We start from the raw sequence: 21,141 nt of genomic DNA on the forward strand, positions 1-21,141 counted from the left end.
GATTTGGGTGGCTATGAATAGCAATATGCTTGAAAGACGATGAGGGTAGTAATTCGAGCAGGAAGCGGCACCGGAAAGCAAGGACGGGGGAATCTATGAACTCTTGTTGCTTATTTTACTCATTTATCGTGGTAGGTATCAATTGACTGGGGCATGGTGTAACTTAGAGGATGGGCGCCAAGGAGGGCAATACCTCCAGACTCCACTCTCCACCCCCTCATCGGTTGTGACTTTAAAAGTCCTGTCCTTTGTCGCAGCAGCAGGTGTACCGGCGAGGCACCCCACTACCTTTCTTTTTCTCGTGTTTCTCGTGATAGAGTATCACACATTTTTATCAGAATCTTGAATAACACCCTTCAAACAGTAACTGTATACATGTTATCATTACTTCCAGGCTGCCAGCTGTGGCTCCTACACAAGACTCAGTCTGTATTTTGAAGTGAATGCGTATCCAGTTTTCTCAGTTGCCGATGGGCTTTATTCTTCCTAAAAGGTACATTTAGGTGCCACTGGTTGACCTAAGGCAATTTTGACATCCACAATGTTTTTGTTTAGGCTGTTTTCGTATTTTAGTGTGTATTAAGCCAAGATGGGAGTAGCTCTGAAGACGTGACATTTTCGTACAGTGGAACAGGTATGGTTGGTTTAAATTTTTACTCATTATGCATGGTTTGTTAAAACTTTGTCAATTTATTGTTGTACTTGAATTTATTAATTTATAACATAAAGGTGTGCCGTTGGTCGTGCTGGTTTTCTCGGGGATCTTCCCATTTCCCCCAACCCTTTCATTCCAGTGCTGCTCCATACTTAATCTCTTGTCACATCACACCAACGCTACAGGCCTAAGGCCTGCCTCCCTCGTGCTGTTTTACACGTTGGAGGCTCAGATGCGAGGCAGCAATAAGAACCACCAGATGCGCGCGCCTAGAGTCATTTCGCCCCTATGCGCAAGGTGCTAAACTGGCACGCAGTGTTGCCATTGTATCGCTGGAAAAGCGGTCATACTATAATTTTATTGCTGGAAAAAATTCATGTATCTACTAAAGTTCACTGTAGGTATAAGTTATTTCGTATCAACCTGAATAAGAGATTTTGTGATATAGCTGTGCGAAAGGTAATTTTTAGTCATGTTGGAGGGCTCGGAAATAGCATTTCCAATGGCCATTAAGTTTTTTCAATGTACTTAATAACCCTTCTCTGGAATGTGTTTTCTTTTTATATACAGGTACATTGAAAAAAAAGTATAGCAACTCTCCAAATAAACTGATATTCCTAACCAACTGAAACAGAGTTCAAAAGAAAGGAAGGCGAGCCGCTTAGGCACTGACCAAAATCTGTCATTCCCTCACATACTTAAATAGACTTAAAGTTTTCTAGTGGAATATTTTTTAAATAACACATTAATTTCATTTTCATTTTCTGTTACTAAGAGGGAGAGTCAGTATAATATTGTGATTTTATACAGTTTTAAACTAACGTTAAGGTTGCTGGAACATGAAAAATGGATCATTTTAATTTTGCACGTAATCGTGTTAGTTTTGCAGTCGTTGCTAGTGACTGCGATACTCCGAAAATTTTTAGCTTGCATATTATTCCCGTAAAAAGGCATATGTCAAAATCTAAATTCGCTCATTACAGCGATGCACCTCCACCAAAACCCATTGGATTCATGAAATTAAATAATTTAAACTAGTATTAAATGTTATGGACTGTACGCTGAAAGTTTTAAAAAACTCAAAAGAATATATTTTTGTAATTCTTAAAAAAGTCTGAAAAACAAGTAAAAATATTTGATATTTAGCACATTTTTGCAAATGCAAAATCATGTAGCATCTTGTTTTTATTACTTTTATCAAATAGCCTGTGTCATTATTTAAGTGTAAATTATTACAAACCAATTTAATTTATTGCGAAAAGGGGGGAGGAGGGGGGAATTAAGTCACCGTAAGGTACACATTTTAACTTTTACATGCCTTTACGATAAAAATAAAAGATCCTTCCTAATTTCTCACAATATCAGTTTTTTCTCACTTCGTTCTACATTGTTAGGCCCCTATTTAAAAGTTTTATAGAACTAGTTTCTTGCACAAGGAAAGGATAACCTTTTCAGAGTAGGTAAAAGTACTTAACATTTTTTTCAGTATGTGTTTGTTATCATACTCACAATATTTAAAAGTTATGTTGAGCTTGTCTGTGTGTGGCCGTCTATTCATAAGGAATAGATGCCGACCTCTGTGGTGCAATCCATGGCTCGTTGGTCTGGGTTGCCTGGGGTCCCCGGTTCAAATCTAAACCCAGGCATCAATGTTTGTGTTGTCCTGCACATCTTTTTACCCTCACAGGCTCTCAAGATATGGATTTAAATGGGACGTGAAACGCTCTTCCATCAGGAACATATTTAAAAGAGTAAAAAATATTTATTTATATAACTCCGTTGGGGGGGGGGGGGTAGGGGTATGAATTTTGGACCCGGGCCTGCTGTTTTGAGTTTTCCATTGTTTATGAAATCACTTTAGACTAATCTATTTAAGGTCCATGCATTGTAGTGGAGAATGGAGAGATTTGGGCAGTCAACTATTATTTCTAGAGCCTATGATGGTGTTTGATATGTAGGATTTATTGTATTAAATTTTGAGCTTTGTAACAATTAGGTACCTAAATAAGTAGATTTTTATTTTTTTTATAGGTGCATACCAAGAAATGGCTGACAAAAAAAACCTTTCTGGAGCACAGTTTTGTAAAAGAAAGGCTGAGAAAGAAAAATCAGCACTGAAGCAATAAGGCTCATTTCTGAAGTACTTACATCGTGCAATTTCAGAAAAAGAGCATGAAAATTCAGATAAAGACTGTCAATATTCAGATAAACATAGTGAGCATTTAGACAAATGTTCTGAAAATTCGGACAAACCCATTGTGGAATATACGAAGAAACCTAGTGATAACACTGGAGAAATTAGTAGTATTAATGTAGGAAATGAGGCTGCTGTCTTAGAAACCAAAGAAACTATGGCATTTGAAAATGAAAACGAAGAAATTTGTCACGCAGTTCATGATGAACAGAGTAAAGAAGAAATGATAGAATACCGTACCAGTTTTTCAATAGACTTTTGTGATCCTGCCACATGGGGAAAGTGTGATGATCGGTTGCGTCAAATTCTTGTAGAACATGGACCCGAACAAGTTAAAGAGTTCACATTTCCGCTAGATGACAACAGAAGGAGGTTTTCAGTTGTTCACTACAAAAGGCGACTAATCAATGGCGAATCTTTTCATCGTCCATGGCTTCAATACTCGCCTTCAAAGGATGCAGTGTTCTGCTTCTGCTGCATAATATTTTTGAAAACAGGGCGATCAGCTTTAACCGGTACCGGTGTAAATGATTGAAAAAATTTGTATGCTATCTTGGCAAGCCACGAAAATACTAATGATCATATGACAAACTTTCAAGAATGGAAAGAACTAGAAACCAGATTGAAGAGAAGGAAAACTATTGATGAAGAACATTTGCGCCTGTCAACACAAGAAGAAAAGTTCTGGCATCAAGTCTTATAAAGAATCATTGCATTAGTAAGGGTGCTTGGAGCACAAAACTAAGCATTTCGAGGTACACAAGAAAAGTTGTTTTCCTATGGGAATGGAAACTTTCTCAAATTTGTGGAATACCTGGCTTTATTTGATCCTATAATACATGAGCACCTCCGAAAAGTTCGTGTTAAGGAGACTCACATTCATTACCTGGAAAAAGATATACAAAATGAATTGATCAAAATTTTGAGTAATGCTGTCCAGGAAAAAATCCTATCTGCTGTCCAAGGTTCTAAATACTTTTCTTTTGTGCTTGACTGTACACCCGATGTGAGCCATATTGAGCAGATGACAATCATTGTTCGATTTGTTTTGATAACAGATGCCAAACGGTCTGAAATACATAGAACACTTTTTGGGATTCGTGCCTGTTTCAGATACTACTGGTGCTGGTTTGACCACAAAAATTCTTGAGAAGTTTGCGGATATGAACCTACTAATAGAAAATTTGCGTGGTCAAGGATATGACAATGGAAGTAATATGAAGGGAAAAAACATTGGTCTTCAGCGACGGATATTAGACATGAATCCACGAGCCCTTTTTGTACCCTGTAGTGCTCATTCACTAAGTCTCGCGATGAACGATGCTGCTAAATGTTGTCTGGCTGCGACTTCTTTCATAACTTGTACGTGTTTTTCTCTTCTTCAACTCAACGCTGGGAAGTACTGATGCGCCACCTGCCTTCTCTTACATTGAAACCTCTGAGCGATACACGATGGGAAAGTCGGATCGACGCTTTAAAACCACTCCGTTATCAGCTAGGGGAAGTGTATGATGCCCTTACCGACACTGAAGACACCAACCTCACAGTATCTCATGGAAACATTTCACGAGTTGAGGCTGAAGGACTGGCAAAAAGTATAGGGAATTTTAAATTTGTGGTGTCCCTTGTTGTTTGGTACAATTTACCGTACGAAATCAACATAACCAGCAAACTACTCCAGTCGAAGCACTTCGATTCATCTGCTGCCACAAAACAAGTCCATATAACTCAGTTGTTCCTTAAAAACTGCAGAAGTGATGAAGGATTCGAAAAAATGTAAGTCGATGCAACAGAAATTGCAGAAAAACTTTAAATTCCAGCTTCATTTGCATCGGAGTCCAGCCCTGCTCGCTTGAGAAGAAAGAAAAAACACTTTTTATATGAGGCAGAAGATGAACCAATACAAAATAAAAATACCAGTTGAAGGTGAATTTTTGTTTTGCAATTATTGATATTTCAATAAACCAATAAATGAATGTTTTAGCCAGCATCAAGAAATCGCATTACTATTTGGGTTTCTTTACAACATCAGCACTTTAGAGGAAAAAACTACCCAGTTTGTTCTAGATGAATTTTTGAAGCTAGAAAGACCATTTACTCACAAAGACTCAAAGGATATTGATAGTACAGAGCTGTGTAGTGAAATACAGTCTATTGCAAGAAGGGTGCCAAAGAAAGCAACACCTCAAGATATCGTGGATTTCATTTGTAGTTCCAGCTTACAAGATAGTGTGCCGAATTTGATTATTGCATTAAGAATTTGGTTGACAATACCTATAACTGTGGCTACTGGTGAGCGCAGTTTTTCAAAGTTAAAGTTGATAAAAACATATATACGCTCTTCTATAAAACAAGAAAGACTAGTGGGACTCTCAAATCTTTCGATAGAACAGGAAATAGCGGAAACTATTGAGTTAAGTAACTTGGTTTTAACTTTTTCAAAGCTTAAGGCAAGAAAATGGAAATAAACTCTAAGGATAATTAGATCATTTTTCTTGTGCAAATTGTTTTTTTTAATGTATGTAATTTAAGAGTTCAACCTTTAATGTACTGCCACTACCTTTACTGTGATTCTCTGGCAGTTAATATGTTATATGTATATTTTTTAAATTATGAAGTTGTAAAAAAAATTACTATTTTCCATTGCAGTGTGTAAAAAGTATAAAGCTAAATAATAAAAAAAACACAAGCCTGCTTACATTTGATTGTTGACAAAATCTTAGGCTTACGTGATGTATTTTGAGGCAAGGAAATTTTTTTTTTTTGGTGTGGTCTAAAGGGGTGGGGGCATTAAGGTTTTTCGCCTAGGGCGCCAATTTACCTTGCACCGACCCTGGTGACGCAGTACCAAATAAGCGGTCTTTTTGCAGTGGCCTATGGGAAAGCTGCTACAGTGAAAATAGCCCTCATTGGATTTGAGCAGATCGGTCAGTTTCCAATTAATCCTGACATTTTCGAAGATCACAAGTTTGCTGCCAGTCAGACAACAAATCACCCTACCGTTGAGCAAAATAAAACTGATTTGGCGCATGCATCCGAGTTAGAGCCTCGAGCACCTTTGTCAATGCAGCAAGCTTTCCCACATCCAGAGTCTTCAATAGTGGAGCCTACATTTCCAACAAATTTTAATCGTAATCCACAGCTCGTAGGACCTGAATGACTTAAGCAGGGTTCTTTGGGCCTACCTGGCCTACCTGCACCATCACAGGAGTACATAGTTCAACCACAACATCCACTCAATATTCAGCCTTCTACTTCTACCTGTTTGCCTTCTAGCCCCATCAAAAGTGACAATGGTCTTCACCCAAAACACAGATCAAGCAATAAAGTAAGAGTTGAAGAAATATCACCAATCCCAGTAGCCACATTTGAAGGAAGTCAACGAAATAAATGCAAAAGTCAAGGAGCAGCTGAGATGACTAATAGTCCATATCTCAAAATGTTGAAGACATACCCATACAGCACACAATGTTTCAGTAACATGTCTGTGATATTGCAGTAATATGTAATAATCTGTAATATGTGTATGTTTCGAATAGATTACATTTCATCTGTCATGTTACTGGAATATTTCATAAACATTTCACTGGACACATAGTACTCATGTCTATAAATGAAGTTTCAGATACATTTCAGCAAGATTCGTTTGGCAATATTACATTGTGGTTGATTCTGAAATGTATCTGAGACATTATATTGAAACTTCCCATCATGCATGTTGGCACTGAAGTTTAGAAATCTTTGGCTTTGTGTATTATTTTTTGTTTTGGCGCAGTATTTTGGTACTTGGATTTTTATATGTGGTGAATAAATTATAAGTTTGAACATTATTTATTTCATGTTAGTTTACTATTTTTTGTTTTTACGTTCGCACTTAAGCAAGTACCGGTATAGAAACAATCTTTTATGCGTCTTCGAAATGTGTAAAGCTGTAGGTTAAGGAATGTATTTTTTTGTCGGTATGCTTATTATGCTCAAACATTCCCGTGCCATATTTATATGTGCGCTGTTTTCAGTCTGATTTTTAATTTATGTGATGCATTAACAGGATATTCGCGATTTAATAAAATTTCTAAAGCATCTAACAAGTTTTCTACTTACTGTAGCTATGCCGCTATATGGTCGTTGACTGTAGAACACGAATGCTAATGTATGGGTTAGTCCCTTTAATGTTATCTTTAGTTAAAAATCACAAATATAGGCTTATAGGTTCCTAAATATTTTGGTTTTAATAGCATTTGATTCAACCAATTTATTTTATTCAGTTATCACATTCGGGCTTTTATAATATACTTAAGTAAATATATTTCATAATCTGCTATAATATGTAGTTAAGGGTAATTTATGTTTATTTACTGTGCACAACACATGAATTTATTATGTTGTGTTTATTTTAATATAAATATTGAAGTTTTTAGTTTGAAATAATTTACAATTCTACTGGTTAAGTAATTATTTTTATTATGTTCCGCACTCTGTAGTACTTACATCGTATGTTGTAGGCCTACGTATTACTATTAACGGAAATTTAATAAAGCCTGCTATTATATCAGGCTTGTCATAAATGTAATTTATTGTAAGTGAATGCACTAGGCCTACACATATAATTAGACAGCGGTTTCATTAATTGCCATTTCGCTTAACAAAGTTATTTCTGCAATCTGGCCTTCATTTTATTGGTGGGCTGGAATTGCAGCGCAAAATAATTGAAATAAATTTTGTCCTTTACCGCAGAGAAGGTACAAGTCTTCGAGTTGTGTTGTACTAAGCATAAGCATCATTGGTATTTCTATTTAAATTAGTTTTTTTTATGCTAAATTATGGTAGTAACCAAGTATGTTTGATTTGAAGAGTTTGACAAAACCTAATTCCATTCATTATATGACAATAAAGGAAACACATTTACTTAATGATGATTTATTAGATTACATGTGTATAGTTATGTAGTGGTAGCAATTTAAATAATAAAAATAAACATTAAATGTGCACTACAAAGGATAATATTGAGAATCTGCTCAAAAAATTACTAGAAATTTTAGAGTATTATTGCACAAAAATATGGGCTGAATTGTAATGATGTAACATCACAGGCACTGTTCACACAGACACTTATTAGGAAATCATTAGGATTTAAATTTAAGTTTTCTTTTAAAACTTTGCTTAAAATGTGTTATTATACAATGTCATGGGCCTCTTTGCATTAACCAGACACCATTAAATTGATTATTAGGAATGTAAATAGCATGTTAAGAAATTCCCAGTGAAGAAGTATTCCTGCTTAATAAGTTTGAAAAAAAAAATGCATAGGTTGCAATACCAATTTGTCCCTTTTAAGATGCTTTCAGTTTTGAAATTTATCATTGGCATCAGAAACTTTTTTTTTCTGTTTGCATGGTAATTTAAAAACAAATAATGTAACAACTTAGTGTCTACATGTTTAAAAATCTCACATACATGTCATAATTGACCTGAAACAAGTTAAAAATAATTGTTTTGTCTTCTCTTTTTTTTCAGCAAAAATCTCCAAGAACATCTGCATAGAAAGTCAGTTAAAAATTTCATGTATTGTATATATAATATATATAGTTTTTTTTTATTAAAGTCTACTTCTCAGACTACGTTGTTATTTGATATTGAAAATACCCCTTTTCATGATTGCCTCTATTGTTAAGTATTCAAATGGAAAGAACCTGGTTTGACCTGGTGTGGCTTTCTGATTATGGTTATACATGGTTCTTAACTTACTTCAGGTGCATTCTTGGCTGGTTTCATAAAATAGATCATAGAAGTTACAATCCAAAACCCTATTGTCTGTTTGAATAAGTTTCTCTATCTCTAATGACTTCATTGTTGACGAGTTAGGCCAAACTTCTATTTTGTACAAAGTATAACTCGCCATGCATATTATTTTAAAATTTTGTACTGCATATTACAAAATTATTTATATTATTTGTTTACAATAAATTTGTGATATCATTTGAATATAGTTTGTGTGGAAGTACTGTTGTGTTAATATTATTTTGTGTATTTACTTTGAAAATTTGGATTTTAGAGACCCTATATACTATTGCCATATTGTATTTGTTGTTTTATCCTTAGGCTATTTAGTCAATTTGGTAGTATTAAATACACATATAAAACCTAGCTTAATCCACGAACTTTAGGTAGATTAACATGCTTTCTATAGAAAAATTTAAGGAAACCAGATTTTTTATGGACTGCCACTATTGTATCTTCAGCAAGTCACTGGCATCTCAATGTTAGGGAAGCTGGATCAATTTGAGCTCTTGTCTAATACAATAAGTCTTTCAATTAGGGAAAGTGACATTGCAATGTTAAAGAGTATTTCTCATTGCACATTTGTTTCATTCCCATTTATATTCCACTACTACACCACCATCTCACTTCATTTAGGCTGGTCAGACAAGTTTTTCGTTTAGTGGGGACAGCCGATTCCAGTCCAGTCTCATTTATGTTGAGCTTGTGTGAAATGGAAAACAATATGTTGATTATAAAGTTATATGATGAATTTCTATTAAGACTGCATTGTTTCATATTTAGACCCTCTGTAAATTAGTATATGTGTGTTTAAGAAGGAAAAGACATTAATTATAACATAAAATTGTTACATGTCTTTTGAGGGTTTTCAAGCACACATTTTTTTCTTGGAAATGTCCAAATCACAAGCACCAGCCATATATACTACATATAGCATTAAATAAGGAGAAAAGTACATCACAATACGAGCACAGGTCAAGTCTCATGGCTGTTCATTATGTTAATACCGTTTTCCTGTGCAACATACAAGTAGGAATTTTCTATTATAATATGTTAGTGTATTGTATATAGGTATATTAGATTTTTTTTTCTATAACATTTGTTTGAGGTTGAATGCGATTTTTTTTCTTGTGTGTATCAAGTATTTTAAGTTAATGTAATACCACATGATTATCTAGACCACTGATACCGTACACAATAACAGTGCCGTGAATTTTGAGAAAGTCAACATCTGGAATGCAATAGAAAACCACACCCAAATTCTCAAGACATTGTTCAAATACAGATAAAGACATCGATGGACTAGTGCTCATTTATGATACTCAAAAACAAACTTGCAGTGGCCATAACACATTGGGTTGTGAAAATTGTATTTTAAAATGCTCAGTTATCATGTCTCCTATGCAAGTGGGGTTTGGTTGTTATGGATTAAGTAAATATTAGCATACTTTCTGTGCTGAGCATAAGGAGATCACATCCAGATAGCTTGGGGAGCCTCAATTTAATTTATTCATTACAAGATGACATTGTCATTGTATTTAATAATGGAACCTTTGTGCATTAGCTTGTCCCTTTTTCCCCATGTACTGATGTAGATGCATGCCTGCCTGCCACTATATCACATTCAAATTTCCCATCAAAATCAAATGCAATAGACAGGAACCATGGACACCAGTGCTGGGCTTCCTATGACATTCATGTAAGTTTCATTCACTTTGCAAGCATATTGAAGACTTATTTAAATTTTACTTTCATGACCATAATTTGTTTTTAGAATAATAAAATACGTAGTTTGAAAAATTAATGTTAGGCAAGTCTGGTACGCTGACCTGGGAACACATCTGATGTCTAATTAGATTAATTAAATTATTATTATTATATATTATTATATATATAAATTATATTATATATTATATATATATATCCCATACAGCACACAATGTTTCAGTAACATGTCTGTGATATTGCAGTAACATTACTATGTTTCGAATAGATTACATTTCATCTGTCATGTTTCTGGAATATTTCATAAACATTTCATTGGACACATAGTACTCATGTCTATAAATGAAGTTTCAGATACATTTCAGCAAGATTCGTTTGGCAATATTACACTGTGGTTGATTCTGAAATGTATCTGAGACATTATATTGAAACTTCCCATCATGCTTGTTGGCACTGAAGTTTAGAAATCTTTGTCTTTGTGTATTATTTCTTGTTTTGGCGCAGTATTTTGGTACTTGGATTTTTATATGTGGTGAATAAATTGTAAGTTTTAACATTATTTATTTCATGTTAGTTTACTTTTTTTTTGTTTTTACTTTCGCACTTAAGCAAGTACCGGTATAGAAACATTCTTTTATGCGTCTTCGAAATGTGTAAAGCTGTAAGTTAAGGAATGTCTTTTTTTGTCGGTATGCTTATTATGCTCAAACATTCCCGTGCCATATTTATATGTGCGCTGTTTTCAGTCTGATTTTTTAATTTATGTGATGCATTAACAGGATATTCGCGATTTAATAAAATTGCGAAAGCATCTAACAAGTTTTCTACTTACTGTAGCTATATATGGTCGTTGACTGTAGAACACGAATGCTAATGTATGGGTTATTTATTATCTTTAGTTAAATATCACACAAATATAGGCTTATAGGTTCCTAAATATTTTGGTTTTAATAGCATTTGATTAAACCAATTTATTTTATTCAGTTATCACCTTCGGGCTTTTATAATATACTTAAGTAAATATATTTCATAACCTATAATATGTAGTTAAGGGTAATTAATGTTTATTTACTGTACAGAACACATAAATTAATTATGTTGTGTTTATTTTAATATAAATATTTAAGTGTTTAATTTGAAATAATTTACAATTCTACTGGTTAAGTAATTATTTTTATTATGTTATGTTCTGCACTCTGTAGTACTTACATCGTATGTTGTAGGCCTACGTATTACTATTAACGGAAATTTAATAAAGCCTGCTATTATATCTGGCTTGTCATAAATGTAATTTATTGTAAGTGAATGCACTAGGCCTACACATATAATTAGACAGCGGTTTCATTAATTGCCATTTCGCTGAACAAAGTTATTTCTGCAATCTGGCCTTCATTTTATTGGTGGGCTGGAATTGCAGCGCAAAATAATTGAAATAAATTTTGTCCTTTACCGCAGAGAAGTTACAAGTCTTCGAGTTGTGTTGTACTAAGCATAAGCATCATTGGTTTTTCTTATGCTAAATTATGGTAGTAACCAAGTATGTTTGATTTGGAGAGTTTGACAAAACCTAATTCCATCCATTATATGACAATAAAGGAAACACATTAAATGATGATTTATTAGATTACATGTGTATAGTTATGTAGTGGTAGCAATTTAAATAATGAAAATAAACATTAAATGTGCACTACAAAGGATAATATTGAGAATCTGCTCATAAAATTACTAGAAATTTTAGAGTATTTTTGCACAAAAACATGGTCTGAATTGTAATGATGTAACATCACAGGCACTGTTCACACAGACACTTATTAGGAAATCATTAGGATTTAAATTTAAGTTTTCTTTTAAAACTTTGCTTAAAATGTGTTATTATACAATGTCATGGGCCTCTTTGCATTAACCAGACACCATTAAATTGATTATTAGGAATGTAAATAGCATGTTAAGAAATTCCCAGTGAAGAAGTATTCCTGCTTAATAAGTTTGAAAAAAAAAAATGCATAGGTTGCAATACCAATTTGTCCATTTTAAGATGCTTTCAGTTTTGAAATTTATCATTGGCATCAGAAACTTTTTTTTTTTTTTAAATGGTAATTTAAAAATAAATAATGTAACAACTTAGTGTCTACATGTTTAAATATCTCACATGCATGTCATAATTGACCTGAAACAAGTTAAAAATAATTGTTTTTTCTTCTTCTTTTTTTCAGCAAAAATCTCCAAGAACATCTGCATAGAGAGTCAGTTAAAAAATTCATGTATTGTATATATTATATATATATATATATAGTTTTTTTTATTAAAGTTGCCGTCGTCCGGGGTCTCGGGCTCGAGTCCCGGTGTGGCTCCTAGTGGGAAAAGGCGGTTCTTGATCTGTGTTGTTCGGGTGGGCGCCAGACTAGCTCGTTTCTAGTCGTAAATTTGGGGTCGTGGATGTATGTGCCCCTGCGTGGCCCACTAGGGCCGGCGGCGGTTTTGCGTGAGATGATTTTAAATAAGAGGCGTGGAGTTGAGGTGGTGGTGTCGTACCTTTTATTCATAGGAACGAGTCGTACACAATACAACACTCTACAGAGGTTCCCGGGGGGGGGGGGTTTACTCGTTATTCCGTGGCGCCGTATTGTTTGTGTTCAGCGTTACGTGGCCTCGGACGCTGTTACGTCTCAGACGTCTCACTGGGTACGCAGGTAACGTAATTTCGTAACACAAAGGCAGGACACAAAATACACTGAATTAAGGGGGCGCGCACAGGTTACGTGGCACTCGTTACTCGGGTAACGTAAGTTAGCAATACAAAGTACGGGATACAAAAATACACTGAATTAAGGGGGTGTGCACAAGTTACGTGGCACTCGTTACTCGGGTAACGTAAGTTAGCAATACAAATTACGGGATACAAAAATACACTGGATTAAGGGGACGCGCACAAGTTACGTGGCACTCGTTACTCGGGTAACGTAAGTTAGCAATGCAAAATACGGGATACAAAAATACCCTGAATTAAGGGGGCGGGTGATTGGAGACGGCCAATCCCGTATGCAAATGTCTCGGCGCGGGTGTTGTGCCCACTGTGGTGAAACACGCACCACAATTAAGTTTGTCCAAGTTCCCTTGCGGGTTTGTGGTCAGCGCCGTGCGCGTGACCTTAAATAAAGTTCTGTAAGTTGCGGGAGACGGCCCGTGCCGTATACTGAAGAACAGCCCCGCTGACCAAGTGTGGTGCGGGGTGTCTTTAAATTGATGCGGCCGGATTAGGTCCTAGACCGAAAAAAGGGACCGGATACTCACGGAGAGGTTTAGTAATAAAAGGGGTTCTGTTAATTAGTGACTATATTTACCGGACGTTACTTTCGATGAAGACAAAGGATGTTGCCTCTCCGTGGGACGTAGGTCCGCCCCGGTCCGTGAGCTGCGCTGAACTGCCGAACTGGCATGGTATCCGAGGGAGGCTCGGCCTCTCTCGCGCCAGGCGTGACCTCATTACGCTAGACTCCAAACGGGTGTGTCTAGAAGATATTTTATTGTCGCTAAAATCCTAATTTAATGTTTCAGGAGGAATGGGTACGGTTCTTCTCTTGTCTACTCAGGTTTTCGCGGTTTTGCCTTTAATTGCTGTTCGGCTCGCCTGACTCGGGTGGGCCATGGCCAGGGGTGTGTTCCGTTAGCGGGAGCGTATACTGGCGGGTGCAGGTCGGGCTCTGGGGTGGTCGTCGGCCAGACGACGTCAAACGACCCCCCCCTGTGAAGCCCGACCTTGCGCCGCTTATGGTCCCACTAACATGGGGCCACCCCTAGCTCCGGCCGCTCCATCCCGGCGTGGTTCGCGGCTCAGCAGCTGGTTGGCTCCGCGTACTGGACCTGGTGATCGTAGCCGACTGGGTCAGCGTGCGCGCTGCCCCGGTTGCCACCGTGGCAGGCGTGCCGGGGGCGGCGTCGCGGCGCCTATGCGGGGTCAGCGGCTGATAGGGTCAGCGCACTGGACCTGGTGATCGTGGCCGACTGGGTCAGCGTGCGCGCTGCCCCGGTTGCCACCGTGGCAGGCGTGCCGGGGGCGGCGTCGCGGCGCCTATGCGGGGTCAGCGGCTGATAGGGTCAGCGCACTGGACCTGGTGATCGTGGCCGACTGGGCCAACGTGCGCGCCGCCCCGGTTGCCGTCGCGGCAGACGTGCCGGGGGCGGCGTCGTTGCTCCTGGGTGGGGTCAGCGGCTGATAGGGTCAGCGCACTGGACCTGGTGATCGTGGCCGACTGGGCCAGCGTGCGCGCCGCCCCGGTTGCCGTCATGGCAGGCGTGCCGGGGGCGGCGTCGTGGTGCCGGTGTGTGGTCAGCGGCTGGTAGGGCCAGCGCACTGGACCTGGTGATCGTGGCCGACTGGGCCAGCGTGCGCGCCGCCCCGGTTGCCGTCGTGGCAGACGTGCCGGGGGCGGCGTCGTGGCGCCTGGGTGGGGTCAGCGGCTGATAGGGTCAGCGCACTGGACCTGGTGATCGTGGCTGACTGGGCCAGCGTGCGCGCCGCCTCGGTTGCCGTCGTGGCAGGCATGCCGGGGGCGGCGTCGTGGTGCCGGTGTGTGGTCAGCGGCTGGTAGGGCCAGCGCACTGTACCTGGTGATTGTGGCCGACTGGGCCAGCGTGCGCGCCGCCCCGGTTGCCGTCGTGGCAGACGTGCCGGGGGCGGCGTCGTGGCGCCTGGGCGGGGTCAGCGGCTGGTAGGGCCAGCGCACTGGACCTGGTGATCATGGCCGACTGGGCCAGCGTGCGCGCCGCCCCGGTTGCCGTCGTGGCAGGGGATGCCGGGGGCGGCGTCGTGGCGCCTCCTAGCTCCGGCAACAACTCCACCCGGGTGGTGCTCGCGGTGGCCGCAGTTGGTAGGGCCCGAGCACCTGTCCCGGGTCGTCCCACGCCGAACATCCGGGGGTCGACTCGTCGAGGTGGCCTTGCGGCTGACAGGCTCTGCGCCCTGTTCCCAGGTCGTAGTCGGCCAGGCGATCTGGAGGTCTGTGGGCCCGTCGGGGTCGTTCCGCAGGCTCGCTGGCGGGTTCGCTTGTCCCCAGTCGATGTTCCTGTCCGCGGAGGTCCTCCTTCGCCGGCGGTTGACAGTTCGTGGACAGGTACGGAGTCCGTTCTTGTTCGGGTATGGCGGCTGATGCTGAGGCGGTGATCTCCGGGTTGGTCTCTCCGGGTTGAGTGACGATCGGCGTTGGCCCGTCGTCGTTGCACGCATCGGATTGACCTATGCTGTGCGACAGCTCGGCGATCTCCACGGCCTCTGCTTCATCACCCCGTGGGTAGTATTGCGGTGGGGGGCTCTCGTACACCCCGCTCCCCTCCCAGGGTACCACTGCCGTCTCTGGTGCGTCCTCGTGGACCTCTTCCGGTTCGTCTGGCACGTCGTGGGCGGGGTCGCCCCCGGTGTCCCCCGTGGCCGTGCTAAGGGCGTAATCGTCGAGGTACGTGGGCGGGCGCTGCCACCACAGTGGTCGTGGCCTCGCCTCGTCGTCTGACGCGGCCTCTGCGGGTGATGTCCCGGGCGTGTCCGCGGGTTCGTCGCGGGGCCTGTTGGACGTGGTGTTCGTGAACACCAGGGTGCGGTATGGGAATGGTTCGGGTCGGCTTCTAGCGGGGGTCGCTTCTGGCGAGTCGTCCTCTTCCTGGACGGCGTCGCTCTCCGGCGTACGGCGTCCGTTTTCGTCCAGAGTGGGGGGTCCTGCGTCTCCGTCTAAGTTCCTCTCCCTAGGTAGGGCGGTGAGCCGGATGTCGTCCCTGTACACCTTCTTCAGGCGCCGTCCCTCCGTGCGGACTATGTACATCGTCCTGCCTAGTCGTCGCCGTACCGTGTATGGCCCGCCCCAGCGTGGGGCCAGTCCCGCGCAATAGTTGCGGGGTGCGGCTGAAAGCGGGTGTAGTCGCGCGAACACCTGATCGCCGACCTGCACGGCGGGTGGAGGATGATCTGTGGTTGGGGTGATCCGGTTGGCGTACCTCTCCTGCCTACATCTTGCCTCGTCGTGCAGAGTCGCCCGTCGTTGGTCGCGTTCCTCTGTCGTCTCGTCGGGGTGTGGCGTGCCGTGTGTGGCCCATTCTCCCGGTAAGGGCAGGTTGTGGCCCTGTATCATTTCGGCCGGTGTGCGGCCGGTTGCGGCATTGGTGCGGCGCTGTACACAGAAGAGGGCGTCAGCCACGTGTAGGTCCCACTGCGTGTGGTCCGCCCCCAGCCGGATCCGGAGCTGTGCCTTCAGATCCTGGTTCCGGCGCTCTGTCGGGTTCGCTCTCGGATGGTAGGCGGGCGTCGTGTGGTGCTCGATCTGGTGTTCGTCGCACCAGCCCTTCCAATGTCGCCCCAGGAACTGACTGGCGTTGTCCGTCAACACCGACTGGGGGTATCCCCAACGTGACAGGAATTCCCTGGTCAGCTGGCTGATGATGGTAGGTGTGCGCACGTTCCCGCATGGATACGCCTCCGTCCACCGCGTGAAGAGGTCCGTCACGACGAGGAGGAAGCGTTTGCCGCGCGGCGTGCGGGGGTAGGGGCCCATCACATCTAAGGCTATCGTTTGGAAGGCGGTGGTGGGTTCCCTGGGTCGTTGTTGCTCCTCGCCGTCACGCCGCCTCGCTTTCCTCGCCTGACAGATCTCGCATTCGCACACGTACATACGTACGTCGTACGTGATGCGGGGCCAGTGGTAGTGTCGGGTGACTTCTCGTCGTGTCTGATCGGTCCCCGGGTGTCCAGCGAGGTCGTGGTCGTGGAAGAATCGAAGGACCGCTTCTCGGGCTTCCGTCGGGACGTAGGTCCTCCAGTCCTCCTGGTGTCCGGGTGTGTGAGTCTGAATCAGGCCGTCTTGCACGCGCCACGCCTCATGTCCGGCGGTCGCTTGCTAGCGGCGTCTTGCCGCGTCTATTGACGTTTCCTGTGCTCGACGTACCCGGTCCTGGACGTCGGCCACGGTGTTGGGTGGGTCTTCGTCCCCGTCCGCGTCGGCCGTGATGCGCGTGCATGCCGAGTCGTGCGATGCGTGTCCGTGTGGTGTGTCCGAGGGTAGAATCTCCTCCCAGTCGTCCTCGTCCGTCAGCTCTGTTCGGGTATCGGGTTCCCGCGACAGTAAGTCGGGGAGCTGGTTCTCTGTGCCGGGAACGTGTTCGACGTCGAAGTCGAACGACTGGAGGAATAGTGCCCATCGTATGAGTTTGCCTTTCCGCCCCTGCATCGTACGCAGCCAGGTGAGGCAGCTGTTGTCCGTCCTCAGTGTGAAGCACTTCCCCTCCAGGTGGGGCCGGTACTTTTTCATGGCCCAGACCACGGCTAGGCACTCTTGCTCGTTGCTGTGATACCGGCGTTCGGCCGGTCCGAGCTTCGCGCTAGCGTAGTCGATGACCTCGCGGACCCCGTTCGGGTCCGTGTGGAAAAGCACCGCGCCCACACCGAGTGCACTGGCGTCGGTCTGGAGGTAGAGGCGGCGTCCGGGGTCGACTCGTGTGAGGGTGTGACAGCGAGTGAAGGCGGCTTTTATTTCTTCAAAGGCGCGTTGTGCGGGTTCGCCCCAATGGTACCGTGCCCGTGGTGACAGGAGGTCGGTCAGCGGTGCGATGGTACGGGAGAAGTCGGGAATGTACCCCCTGAGCCAGTTCACTAGGCCGATAAACCGTTGGAGTTGCTTCCTCGTCCGTGGTGGTGCCGCTTCAGCGATCTTGCGCAAGTGAACGGGTTGGGGTCGGTTGCCAGCCGCGCTTACTAGGTGGCCCAGGAATTTGACCTCCAGGGTCCCCATATGACACTTGTGGTGTGCGGCCGTGAGATGGTGTGTGGCCAAGCGTTCTAGGACCAGCGCCAGGTGTCTGGCGTTGTCCTCCCACGTCTCGGAGAAAACGATCACGTCGTCGAGGTACGCGATCGCAAACCGGCCCAGGTACCCCTCCAACACTCGGGTCATCATTCCCTGGAACGTGGCTGGTGCGCACTTCAGCCCAAAAGGCATGGCGCGAAATTGTAACTTCCGCCCGTCTGGTATCGTGAACGCGGTTTTCCCCCTGTCTTCGGCTCGTATGGGCACTTGCCAATACCCAGCCTTCAGGTCGAGCATACTGAAGACTTTCGCGCGGCCGAGTCCGGCTACGGCGGCGTCGACGCTGATTTGAGGTGGTGGTGAGCTAATCGTGATCGCGTTTAGCGGCCGAAAATCGACGCAGAAGCGTAGTGAACCGTCTTTCTTTGGGGCCAATACGACGCAAGCATTGTAATGACTGTTGGACGGTTCGACTACCCCGTCGCGAAGCATGTCCGCCACCTGCTCCCGGATGGCCCTTTGCTCCCGGAACCCGTAGCCTCTCGGGGCCTCGTGTACTGGGTTGTCGTGGGTGGTCGGGATGTGGTGTTCGGTGATGGTGGTGCGCTTCAGTGGGTCGGCTACCGCGAAGACGTCCTGTCTTTCTGCCAACACGCGTTCCACTGCTGCTCGGTACTCGTGGGGAACATTGTGGCGGAACTGGTCTAAGGTTACCTTCTCCCCCTGACTCTCGGGGATAGTGCCTATGGCGTACACCGTGAGCCGCTCGCGGGTGCCAATGTAAACTCGTCTGGGTTTCATTTCGATCACCGCATCTTGTCTCGCTAACCATGGTTGGCCTAGTACTATCCCTTCGTGTAAGTCCTCTACTACCAGGGCGGTTACCGTGGTGACGTCGTCCCGAATGCGTACCTCGAGTTCGGCTTGCCCCACTGTCCTTCCCGGTTGTGTGCTGGTTGCTAACCGCAATTCGGCTTGGTGGGGCTGCAGCGCGCCGGGGGGTACCAGGTGGGGGGCCACGAACACGTGGCTCGCGCCCGTGTCTACCAGGGCCGCCGTGGGTCGTCCGTTGACTTCCACTGGGATGCGGAGTAGGCCGTCGCGTGGGCGGACTAGCTGGTTTAGCTGCGGTGTGGCTGTTTCCGCGGCGGGTGTGGGTTGGCTCGGGTTCTTCGGAGGCGCGGGTTTTACCGCCGCGCCCCCGGGTGGGCGTTTCCCGACGTGTTGGTGACGGGTGGTGTTTGCCGGCATGGGCAGTCGACATGCCAGTGGCGGGTACCTGCGGGGCAGCCCAACTGGCATCGCGGTAGTGGGGGTTCCTGTTGTGTCGATGTCCCATCGGGCCTACCAGGTGGTGGTGCGTCCTCGATGGCTCGTCGCGGGCGGTCGGGTGGGTAGCATCCTGCTTCCCGGTTCTGGACGCTGGCTATTCTTTGACCCATTGGGCGTCTGGCCAGGTCCCGGTCGGTGTTCGGGGGATCGTAGTGCCGCAGATCCCGGATGTTCCATTCCGTGTCTATGGCTTGTCGGACGTAGTCCTCGACTTCCTCTGCGCGGTAATACCGCATGAACGGTTGCAGTTCGTTGTGTAGGAGGGTGGTAATGGTTGCGAGCGCGGTGGTTGGCGCGGCGCCGGGTGCTACTCGATTGAACAGCTGCATTTTCTTGGCCAGAAACTGCTCGACGGGTTCGCCGTCTCGTTGGCGTTCGCCATAGAACTGTGTCGTGCATTGGACCAGTGCGTGTTCCGTGTCAAATCGGCGGTTGAATGAAGTGGCAAACTCCTCCCAGGGCATGCCGAAGTGTCCCCAAATGTTCCACCATTGGCGGGCGGTCCCCTTCAGCTGTTCGCTCGCTCGCCCCGACCATTCATCGGTCGGTATTCCGGACCGTGCCAGTCTGACCTCGCAGTGTGTTAGGAAGTCTCTGGGTACTTCGTACCCTATTCCGCTGAACTCGGGTAGTGCTAACTTCCCTGTGTAGCACGGGTTGCGTGTATGCATCCCCGTGTTTGGTCCGGTGATTGCGCTTGGTGGTGGGATGTATTTGGGTGCCAGATTGGTCCGGGCACTCGTGAGGCCCATATTCGGTAGCATGCCTCCTAGTGTGACGTTAGCTGGTGCCTCCATATTGAGCGGTGCCCATGACCACGGTAATTGGGTGTGCGGCTCGCCGAGTAACGTCTCGCTCCAGGGCTTGCCCCAGGTACGGTCGGTGACGTTGTCCCGGGTGTTCGTGCATTGGCATGTCCTATACCACGGCAGTGATCCCGTCAATAGGTCTATTTCCCTTGGTAATAGGCAACGCGTGCACACGAGGTCTGTAGGTGGTGCCTGCATGTTGAGCCGTATGTTCCCTAGTAGCACATACAGTTGGGCCAATGTTGGCATATTGAAAATGTCCACCGTTGGACAACGGTATAATTGGCACACTTGCCTACTGTTGTCCAACTGGCTCATCCCAAATGAAGGGCCAACGGTTTTCTAGCAAGCATTAACACCACCTGGCCAACAATTTTATTCTGATGGCCCTACCAAATATATTTGCAATGCCAACAATTTTCTATGTGTGGCCCAACCAAATGTATCTGCAATGCCTACGATTTACCAATGTCTTTTTGCAAATGACCCATCCAAATATTCCCACTTTCCCAACTACAGGGCAAACGTGTCACATTGTATTCCCTTCAAATTGAAGTTCTAATAGGCAGCAATTCAGTTTATATGAAAAGGTTTACAGTAAACTACATGTGAATGGCAAAACCATTTTTTTCGTTTGCATAATGAATTACTTTATGCAACACACACACACTAGGTACTTTAAAAACAAATAAAGGCTTCAGAAATAAAAGCATCACTAGACACTTGAAGTGCTGTAATAAAATTGCACTCAATTGTTAGAACTGCATATTGAATGCTCATGCAATATATATTCTAGAAAATTAATAGGGGGACAAAACAGGAATAATGCTGGTAGTCCAGCTCTTAACAAGAATAGAGAGATAA

Source organism: Bacillus rossius, chromosome 2 (genome assembly GCF_032445375.1).
Source record: "Bacillus rossius redtenbacheri isolate Brsri chromosome 2, Brsri_v3, whole genome shotgun sequence".
NCBI classification, from domain to species: Eukaryota; Metazoa; Arthropoda; class Insecta; order Phasmatodea; family Bacillidae; genus Bacillus; species Bacillus rossius.